Source organism: Myodes glareolus, chromosome 2 (assembly GCF_982192425.1).
Source record: "Myodes glareolus chromosome 2, mMyoGla1.1, whole genome shotgun sequence".
Classification (NCBI taxonomy): domain Eukaryota; kingdom Metazoa; phylum Chordata; class Mammalia; order Rodentia; family Cricetidae; genus Myodes; species Myodes glareolus.
The window spans coordinates 79,311,411-79,321,913 of record NC_142027.1 but is presented as its reverse complement, the minus strand read 5'-3'; the positions used below and the strand labels follow the sequence as shown (position 1 = coordinate 79,321,913).

At 45.6% G+C, this 10,503-nt stretch overlaps 1 long non-coding RNA gene across 1 annotated transcript; it reads right to left on the bottom strand.

Annotated features, from left to right (window-relative positions):
• Positions 1 to 2,930: 2,930 nt before the first annotated feature.
• Positions 2,931 to 8,912, bottom strand: LOC125413194 (uncharacterized). The gene is made up of 3 exons (XR_015735209.1): positions 8,777 to 8,912; positions 8,434 to 8,662; positions 2,931 to 3,146 (listed from the first exon to the last, which is right to left on the bottom strand). It is a non-coding gene; the product is annotated as an uncharacterized LOC125413194 (long non-coding RNA).
• Between the last annotated feature and the right edge of the window lie 1,591 nt (positions 8,913 to 10,503).

Sequence of the window (10,503 nt, the reverse complement as noted above, 5' to 3'; positions counted from 1 at the left end):
CTACCGGGCCCTCTCTTCTTCCCTTCCCAAAGCATCAGGTGTGAGGACTCAAGAGTGAGGTTAGCTCCGTATGTCATGTCTGTGATGCAGCATTCAACTCTTCATGGAACTTTCTGGAAAACCAACCTGGTCCAGCCCAGGAGCAGAGGGACAAGAATTATGCTGGTTGTCTTGCTTTGCTTCCTCACCACCCATTTCTCCCTGTGTGTGGCCTTTGGCATCCTTGTTACTCCTGTCCAGAGCTGGGCTACTTCCCCTGGGTGAAATCAGGGTTGGGTCAAGGCCCATTGTCCCTCACTGCTTCTCCCTTGGAGCTGCTGAAAGTGACTTCCATGCCCACTTCCTGTGGGAGCTCAAAGACAGCTGTTGGGAAACTCAGGACAGACAAGCTGCTGCTCCCTTCCCTCCCCCACCTCCCACAGGCATCAAAATAGGTGTGCTCCTGTCTGGAAGCTCCAAGTGTGAAGAGCTTTGATTAGAAGGGGTGCTGTGTGGATGGAGAACACCAGCGAAGTGATGGCCTTCTTAATCCTGAGGAAAACAGGGATGCAGAAAGTTGATGGGGTTTGTAGGCAGAAGTTTCTGTCCCACCAGCGACTCCCAAATAAACACACTGAAGTTTATGTTAGTTACAAATGCTCGGCCAAAAGCTCAGGCTTATTGTTAACTAGCTCTTACAACTTTAACTCATTTCTATCGATCTATGTATTGCCACATGGCTCATGGATTTACCTGTCATCCAGCATGTCTTCTTCCCCGTGTCTCCTGGTGATCCCCTGACTCTGCCCTTCTTGCTCTCAGCATTTTCAATTTGGCTATACTTCTGCCTGGCCAGTCAGTTCTTTATTAACCAGTGAGAGTAATATACATTTCCGCAGCAGGCGTTGCTTGCCCAAGGTCATACATGTTCATTCCATGACCCTACTCCGGGTGGAGAAGGAAGCAGAATCTGCTGTTAGATTCCAAGGCCACTGTTCTAGCCTAGAGGTATAAACAGGGTCAAGCTTATGGCCACCCATATTTTACACCCCTGTTAGTCCTCACTTTCTACCCACAGTAGCTTCGTAGGGTATGTTCTCCTTTTCTTCTTTTTATGTGTGTTTGTTTTGATAGAGCTATGAGGCCCAGAACAGCTTCTTGCCTAAACCCCAGGAGTACTGGAATTACAGTTGTGTGTCACCACGCCCAGCTATAACAGAAAAGGACCCAGCCATGCCTCCACTTCAGCGTGCTTCCATGTCCTGCCCACAAGGCTGCAGCAGGGCAAACACAATAAATAACCAAGGGTCATGGAGTGCCTTGACTCTCTATGATGATGCACTGGGCTTCCAGACCCAAAGTAGAATCCATTGGTAGGAAAGCAAACGGAAGCTCTCGTGACCTCCCATTCCCTGATCAAATGTCAAGAAAAGGAAGTCTAGGAATAAGAGATTTGCCCTGTCAGAATGGCAGTGGACTTGGCTCATTTGCCACTAAACACACACTCTGGGGATATCTGAGTTCACTTTGCATTGCTGGGATAAAACACCATGACCACGAGCAACTAGGAGAGGAAATGGGTTCCTGGATCTTACAGTTTATAGTCCATCAGGAAGGAACCCAAGGCAGGAACCTGGAGACCCGAACTGAAGCAGAGGTCATGGAGGATTATTTCTTACAGGTTTACTGCCCTCCTGGCTTTCTTAGCCTGATTTCTTAGACAACCCAGAACCACGTGCCCAGGATGGCGCCACTCATAGCACTGAGCACTTCTAAGTTTATCATTAATCAAGAAATTGACGCCACAAAAGTGTCTTCCAGTTGGAACAGGCCTGATGTGCGGAGACTGTGGCAGCACACACAGGTTCAAGGCAGGTAGCACTAAGTGGAATGTGGACACGGGCTCCCACCCCTAGCCAAGCAGGGGTGTCAAGCCACCTGCAATTGACAGCCACATGAAAAAGAAAAAATAGTTTTCTCCAGTGGAATCTCACTGGGTGAGCTTATGCACACTAGGGGTGGATCCATGCCCAGTAGTAAACGACCAACACTAAACCAACTCAAAGCTAATTTTTGTAGACTTTTGCCTCATATTATTTTGTTTGGGCCATTTTCGTCTTACTGGTCATTTGCTTGTATATTATTGTTTCCAATTTTATGTTTTTATAGGTTTTTTTTGTATGTGTGTTTCTTTTTTATTATTCTGTTTTGTTTTGCTTGTTTGTTTTCTAAGGAAAGAGGGAAGAAGGGTATGGGGTTGGATAGGTGGGGAGGTGGGCGGGATCTGGGAGGAGTTGGGGAGAGGAAACCACGGACAGAATATATTGCATGAAAATTATTTTTTTCAGTTAAAAAATAAAAGTAGCAAGAATACAAAAAGCAAGTCCCTACAGTCTGATCTGATGGCTGTATCTTCTCCATTGAGGTTCCCTTTTCCTAGATTGCAACCCAAGTTGTCAAAACACTGACCAGCACACGGGAAGAGAGAAGAGACGGGCTGGGTCTGATATACTGAGAATGATGGGGGAATCAGAAGAATAGGGCACAGATGCACAGCCCGAGGAAACACAGTCTGTGCTAGACACCTACTGCTAACAAATCACTCCCGAGCTTAATGGCCAACACCTAGAACCGCTGTTAGGTTCTGAATTAGGAATTCAGGCCAGCCATAGAGCTGGCCTTTCTCTGTTCAGCACTATCTGCAGTTTTAGCAGGAAGGTTGACCTGGATCTGTGGGAAGGAGCACGTGTCCAGACACTGCTGCTGGCTGGCGGTCACTGATGACCTCCCCGCACGGTCCACATGCAGCATCTGTCCTTTGAGACAGAAGTCACATTAACACTGATGACTCCTCCAAGGTCACGTCTCATGGCGTGTACATTCCCTGAGTAGTCAAGTGTAGTTTTTAAAATTGTGTCACATGTTCAAATAAAATAAGATAATAAAATAAATAAAATCTAAGTCATTTTATTAGGTATAGCTTAACGGACGTGTACTTGGGATTTAACAGGGTTGGGGATGTGAGGTAGGACCGAAAGGCTGGTGAGGAGGTGGTGATGTTGGGGTGGCAGAACGGAAGCGGTGATCACCCGGCACTTCGCTTGTGTCCTGGCTGACTGGCCCAGGTCATTCTTAGAAGCAGAGTCCGTGGTTTTCCAGCTGTCAAACTACAAAACAACAACGTGGGAGCCAGTGAGCCTTCCCACCTCTGCTCCCAGACCACCCTCTGCCAAAGTTTCTTCCCATGCTCCTCCCCAGAAATGCCTCCTTCCTCTGAGCGCTCCTTGGAAGGGGCTAGGAGTGCAAACACGTAGCATGTGTTCTCTCATCTGTTTGCAGCTCACTCCGTGCCAAGCACGATGTTAAACGTTCACGCTGCCTCACAGTTGTGACAAACGCCGTCTATGGCAATCACCCTGCTTCACACGTGAAGAAGCTGCGGTATGGAAATACAGGAACTTGTCCACACGGTGCCATTGGATTGGCCTGAAGCTCAATCTTGAACCCAAGCAGCCTGTCTTGGGCATTTTCTGACCCTGAACCCTAAAAACAAAACTTTTTTTTTTTTAAAAAAAAAAATTGGTTCACAGATTTAGTTCAATCACTTTGTGCTTTGGGTCATGACAGCACAGACCATCATGACAGGAGCAATGGCCCTGAAGGCCTGCTTACTGTCTGACAGTCAGAAAGCAAAAGACACAGAAGAGGCCAGGTTTCCAATATGCCTTCAACGTCACACCCGTAATGGCTTTCCATCAAACCCCACCTCCTAAATGTCCACTTCCCAGGAGTGCCACAGGCTGAGGACTAAGCCTTTAACTTTAATGAGCCTTTAAGGATCATTCAAGACTCACTCTGTACCACAGGCTCACTGTGCGGCCGGCCCATGCTCTCTAGCCCCAGATCCTTAGATGGGGAAAACAGTTACAGCCCAGAGAAAACAAAGATCATTCAGGACACTGATTAACTACAAATAATAAACACCCACAAGGAACTAAAGCCAACCAAAAATGCTTAATGGGGGTTATAAGTGAAGAACAGGCAAAAGAAAGAGAAGTCAGGGTATACATAAAGATCAAAACTAGGTTAGAGCATTGGAAAAGAAACAAGTAAATTTTTCAAAGTAAGACGGCTATCAAAGCAAGAAGACACATAAATGAATAAGGCTGTGTACAAAAACATAACACAGTTAGATTTGACATTGGATAGACTGCAGATCTGCTGTAGTAAATAAATACTGATGGTCAGATGGGTGTTTGCTTATGAAACAAGAACTACCGTGACAGATTAAGTAACTAGGAAGGAACACAAGAAGCCCCTTATTGTCCCCTGCAAAACACTCTGCTTTTCTATGGGTTTGAATTTTTTTTTCAAAGTACATACAAATTTCTGTTATGTGAGTCTGGCACACTGAAGACAAAATGTTCAAACTTTGCCAAGTTACATGGTTCCCTAAATCCTCCTTTTGATTTGACCTGCCTTCAAGCCACTTTGTCTTCTGCTGTGGAATAATCCTCTCGCACACTATAAAGATTTGTCACTCAAATTATTTTAATAAAACACTGATGGGTCAGTAGCCAGAAAGGAAGTATAGGCAGAGTAACCAAACCAAGAATGATGGGAAGAACGAGCAGTGTCAGGAGTCACCAGTCAGACACAGAGCGGACAGGAGATAAATGTGCTATGGTAATAAAGGTAACACCATGTGAGAGAGTATAAATAAAGAATATGGGTTAATTTAAAATGTAAGAGCTAGTTAGTAATAATCCAGAGCTATTGGCCAAGAATTTGTAATTAATGTAAGTCTCCATGTGGTAATTTGGGAAGCAGCTGTCAGGTATTTGGGAACAGGCAGTTGGGACAAGAAACTTACTTACACTCTTCTGTGTCTCAAAGAGAAAACTGTTACTGGGTCCTCAGGCTCAGTGTCTTAGAGTGTGCCTTGAAAGCAGATCATTTTATTTTTATTGAAACATACACTGATTTTTTTAATTTAGTGCCTATTGTTCTCAAACTTATGGCAATTGCTTAAAATAAAAAATATTAAACTTAAATATTAGAAATAAAGAAATCAAAGTATTTCTTTTGCAGAGGACTTGATTGCAGACCTGAACATCCATGGAATAAGCTAAAAAAAAATCTCTAGTGGTAATGAGTTTAAATGCAAACTTGGGGCTTGGGTGTAGCTCAGTGATAGAGGCCTGCCTAGCACGTAGAAGATTGAATCTGATCTCCTAATACTGGAAAAACATAAGAAAACAGACTTTTTAACCTCCTAGGAATTGTGTGTGTGCTATAATTCATGTTTATATTAACTGTATGTACACATATCACTTTGTGTAGATCTGTATCATGTCATATGCCATAAAAATGGATTTTATTGTTGTGTTCCAAAAAAGAAAAACAGATTGGACAGAGAGGGAATTAGTTAATGTCTGATAAACACCATCCTGAGAAGTTCCAGAGAGTGTGGCTGAGTGCTGTATCCGACCAAAAAAACACTGCAGGTTAAACTAACAAAGTTAATTTAAAATATTAGTAAGTTAATGTCTTATTTGTGTCTTTACAGCTATAACTCATCTGATATAATAACAAATTATACCAAGGGTTGTTCACTTTAAAAGATTCTGTAATCACTGGCTGCACATAAGCTCCTCCTAGGGAGACAGACTACACCCTATCCACCCTAGAGAGCACACTGACAATGGACACAAGTCCCAACTTGGAAACTAGATTATTGGGATTATTTACAGAGCATGAATAAGGGGCAGGGGCTACTCCCAGAAGCATAGGTGTTGCAGTTTCTTTTCTATCACCATGATAAAAACACCATGACCAAAAGCAACTTGCAGAGGAAAGGGATGATTTGGCTACCCTGTCCTAATTGCAGTCGATCACTGGAAGAAGTCAGGGCAGGAGCAGAGAGGCAGGAGCTAGGGGTGACAGTTGCTTCCTGGCTTGCTTCTCCCAAGAGGTGAATCCAGAGTATCAGATGCAGTTATCTTTTTAAGTTCTTTAAATACAGCTGGGTGGTGGTGGCATACGCCTTAAATTCCAGCACTCAGGAGGCAGAGGCTGATGGATCCCTGTGAGTTCGAGGCCAGCCTGGTCTACAAAGTGATTTCCAGGACAGCCAGGGCTCGCAGAGAAACCCTGTCTCACAAAACAAACAAACAAATTATTTAAATACTTTACACCATGGACTTTCAGTGCGCTATCTGCTACTGGAGTAGTCTTTAATAAATATAGATTTCATGGAGTTGGAGAGTCAACTCAAGACAACACCAAACCCCTGTGATGGGTGACTCCCCCAATAGCTACAGCACTGCAGAGTTCCACCCCAACATGGATGAAGTTTCACTGTGGAACTCTCCTTTATCTCCCCCACATCTCGTTATGGTTCAGGGAATTGAACCCCGGGCCTCGCACATGCTAAGCTCCTTTCCCACATCTCTTTATAGTACCTGGATTGAACGCTGGGCCTCATACGCACTAAGCTACAATCCCAGTTCTTAGTCCTCCACTTTCTATAGGCTCCAGCATTTCCCAAGATTCCATGTGTCAGAGGGAGGGCAGGAAGGATTGAAGGTTGGACTCCCAGCTGAGGATCCTGACACTTCTACTAGGGACGTCAGTTGTTCCATGACCAGCACCACGGATCTGGCCAACACTGACCCGTTGTCAGTTAATGTGCTGAGGTTGTCTCTACTCTTGGATGGCCGCAGGGTGAACATGTTATGCCTAGAGGGTAAAAGGCCAGAGTACAAGACTGGCTTGCATTTTTAAATGTTTTTTTTTGCTACTGCATATTGAAATATATTAAGTTGAACACATTAATTATGAATCAGTGGAGCATTGCTATAAACAGAACAAAGTTGCTGAGTCAAGACCAAATAGAATTTGAACAGATTACTTCCAGTATAAGAGATCATAAGTAGCAGGCATGAGGACATGAGTCAACACAAATGTTAGTAAGACAATTAGATGTTGTCAGGAAGAATTAGACACATCTATGATAGCTACACACGCTATGTTAATTCGGATTGTCTTTGGCAAGTCTCTTAAGAGTCTTAAGTCTACCTGATAAAGTGGGACTCATAATGCCTCCCTTGAGAGTAGTTGGAAAAAAAGCACACACAGTGTATGTGCAACACGTAGCACAACACCAGAAACACAGGAAACAGTTACTGTTATGAGTCAGGGTGTTAGAAAAAACCCACTGGCTAGATGATCCAGAAACACAGACAGGAAAACATTACTGTCCAAGGGAGAGAGAGCAAGCAAGTTTCTGAGCGTAGAAGCTTGAAGGGCTTTGTCCCACGTGCTGCGAACACATTGTGTCCCGCTCTAAGACACTCTGTAAAACAGTGGCGATGGTCTCCACCAACCTGTCGTCTGACTTCGAGTGTGCCTGTCAAAAACTGGCAGGTCTCCACCAACCTGTCGTCTGACTTCAAGTGTGCCTGTCAAGAACTGGCAGGCAAAGGACTCACAGCTCTCTGGGGCTTCAGCTCAGTTTGTACCTACTGTTGGCTCCGTTCGCTCAATGACGCCCCCCCTCTTGTTTCCTCATCTGGATCTGCCGTCCACCCATCCCCACATCTCTCTCCTGGACCAGGTCCTGCCCTTTCATGTCTTTATTTGGGCTCCACCTACAGCTTCATCTGCAAACCTGTGACCCAAAGTGACTCTGACCACAACAGCTTCTCTGAAGCTAAAAGTAAAGGACACATAACCTTCATGGACAGGATGTGGTGCCGACATGGGGAGTGGGAGGATGGAGACAGGGCTGGGAGGCCCAGAGAACGGCCTTCAGAGAAATTTCCCCAAACAAAGGAAAATATCTGACTTTGATATCCTCTTAGGGGCTGGGGGGAAATTCCACAGAATTTAGTCTAGACTACATGATGAGCCAGGTACTGGGCTGAATTAGGGGTTAGAAAACCACAGCACAGCGTGGCTTCTTAACTCTATCAGGGGAAAGTGTGTGTGGGGCGGGGTGCTGTGGGGGAACTTGGCCTGACTTCTACAGGCTGTGAGATCTGGTCAGCTTTGAGTGACCAGGTCTTAAGGTGACAGAATGATGACCTCACAGAATGTTCAGAAGCTTTAAAAACAGAGCTAAACAATTGTAAAGCAAAATGTGATATATAGGGTCAACTTCTGTCATCAAGCTCCTAAAATGGGAAGCTTTGCAGTGACTAGGGCTAGGCCAGTGAGGTGACAGAGGGAATTTCAGGATAGCCTGGAATCTTGATCTTTACTGCCAAAAACCCTTCCAGAGGTATTCTGGGAAAAGAAGATTATAAGCCGGAGTGCAGGGAAATGGAGCAAAGGTGTCCCTGTATCCACCGGCTAGATTTGTCAGAGCCTCGTGGTCTCCTCCCTCAGACGGGGCTCCAAGGAAGCTTCCCGTGGGCCTGATGGATGTGTGCCTCTCCCTTGGCTACTCACCAGCTGAGCCATCTCCCTCTGTTCACAGTGGGATGCAACCTGCTTTGTCCCAAGCCATCCATCAGCCCCTGCAGCTGCCTTGGGCCACCCGGAGCTCTCCGGACCGCTCTGCCTCTGATTTATCTAGATGCCGTCGCTTCCTTCATTTTCTCTTCTCTTTTTCTTGACTTATGCCCCACTCCAGCGACGTGTTTTATTCCTCTCTCCCAATCTTCACACGCAGCTGTTTCTGCATCCAAAGACAAACATATCATGAAAACTCTGGAGGTGAACCCAAATATCAGTATTTTTCAAAACGCTTCAGGTTGACTTTCTTGTGTAGCCAGAGTTTATAGCCACCTACTGAGAATAGAGCTCGGAGCCTCGCAAAGAGCCTCTTTCAACTCTAAGTCACGGGGCAGATGAGGAAGTATGGCCTCGGCCTCACCCGGAGCCTCTGTGTGGGCAGACACCACAGCTTCAGCCCCTCACAGCTACCACAGCCCCGGAACGCAACGCACATCCTTCTCATGTGACCTTTTCTGGGGAGCACAGATCTTAGGACTTGTTCCCCACCCCGTAAAGACTGCCTCAGCAGGGACTCAGGCACCAGATCCTGGGCTTGTATTGAGCCTTTATTCTGCTTCAGTCGTCATTGAAGCTCTCTTCCCTCTGGTCAGTCCTCCCTTTAAAAGCCAAAGGGGAGACAAGAGTCGCTTAGAAGCTGCACTGAATGAAAAGGAAAGGACAGAGGGGGGAACACATTGATCCCTCCATGGCCCGTAGGATGACTAAGAACAGGGATAGGAGCCTGGCCTCTGCTCTATCTCTACTACTTTGGGTCGCAATCCTGCTTCACTCTGCAAGCAAATCAAGCACTCAAGAAATGTCTGTATAAAAGCCGGTGGTGCCTAACCCATCACATTCTCCTTCAAGGCTGAAGGCATGAAGATGGGCCTCTGTCCCAAACATGCTGCAGTCTTGAAAGCCAGATGTAGACTAGCCTCGTAGGGCAGACCACTCTCTAACATGGTGGTGAGGGGCCATCAACCTCTGGGTCTCAATTCGTCCCATCAATCAACAAGGACTTCATGGAACGACCCTAAAGAGCCAGAGTTGAGACAGTGGTCAAGATGACCAAACTTTGCCCAGAAACTTGTTGAATATATATAATTCTTGTCCCTCCCACAGTTTTTCTTCTATTTAAAACCAAACTTCAGCTTCTGAGCAAGATGCTGGGACTCAACCAACTCTGGACTCCCACCGCCCATGACATCACATTGCGTGGAAAGCCTGCTTGTTTCCAAGGTGATGAGCCAGTACACTAGCTGATGCCAGCACTCCACCCCTCTCTTGATAGTGGAACAGCACACACATGCTTGTTAGTTTGAAGGAGACACATCTACAGATCCTGGTGTCACCACCTCATTGAAACCATGTGCCCCCTAAATGAGACAGGATTACCCCAACTATTCTACAGCCACCTTCCCAAATCCCTAGGTATCACCAGTACAATCCAAAACCAGATTACAAAACCAGGTAAGACAGATTACACGCATCAAAACAAGTGGGGCAGAAACTTATACCAAAAGACTCAACCAATGAACTAGTTCTGGGTGGTTAGGTCCTGCTCCAGAAACAAAAGCAATGGATCTGCTCTCAAAATCACCAGTCCTGGGGAACAGAGAGATTTCTTAATGGTAGAGCACTTGCTGCCCTCCCAGAGGACCTGGTACCCACATAGCAGCTCACAAACCCCTATAACTCCAGTTCCAAAGGATCTGATGCCCTCCTCTGTCCTCCACAGGTACCACACATGTATATTGTAAATGTGCATGCATTCCAGTACTCACACCTAACATAAAACAAGCAAATAAATCTTTCAGAAAAAAAAATTATCAGTCCCCTAGTAATGGTAATAACCATTATGTATTAATCAAGGAACAGAACAGATCGGATGACTCTGTACGTGTTGAAAGGGGGGGGGTTATGAGAGTGGTTCATCGGCTGTGGTCTGGCTAATCCAACAATGGTTATCTCATGATGGGAAGGCCAAGAATCTGGTAATTGTTCACTCCACCAGGCTCGATG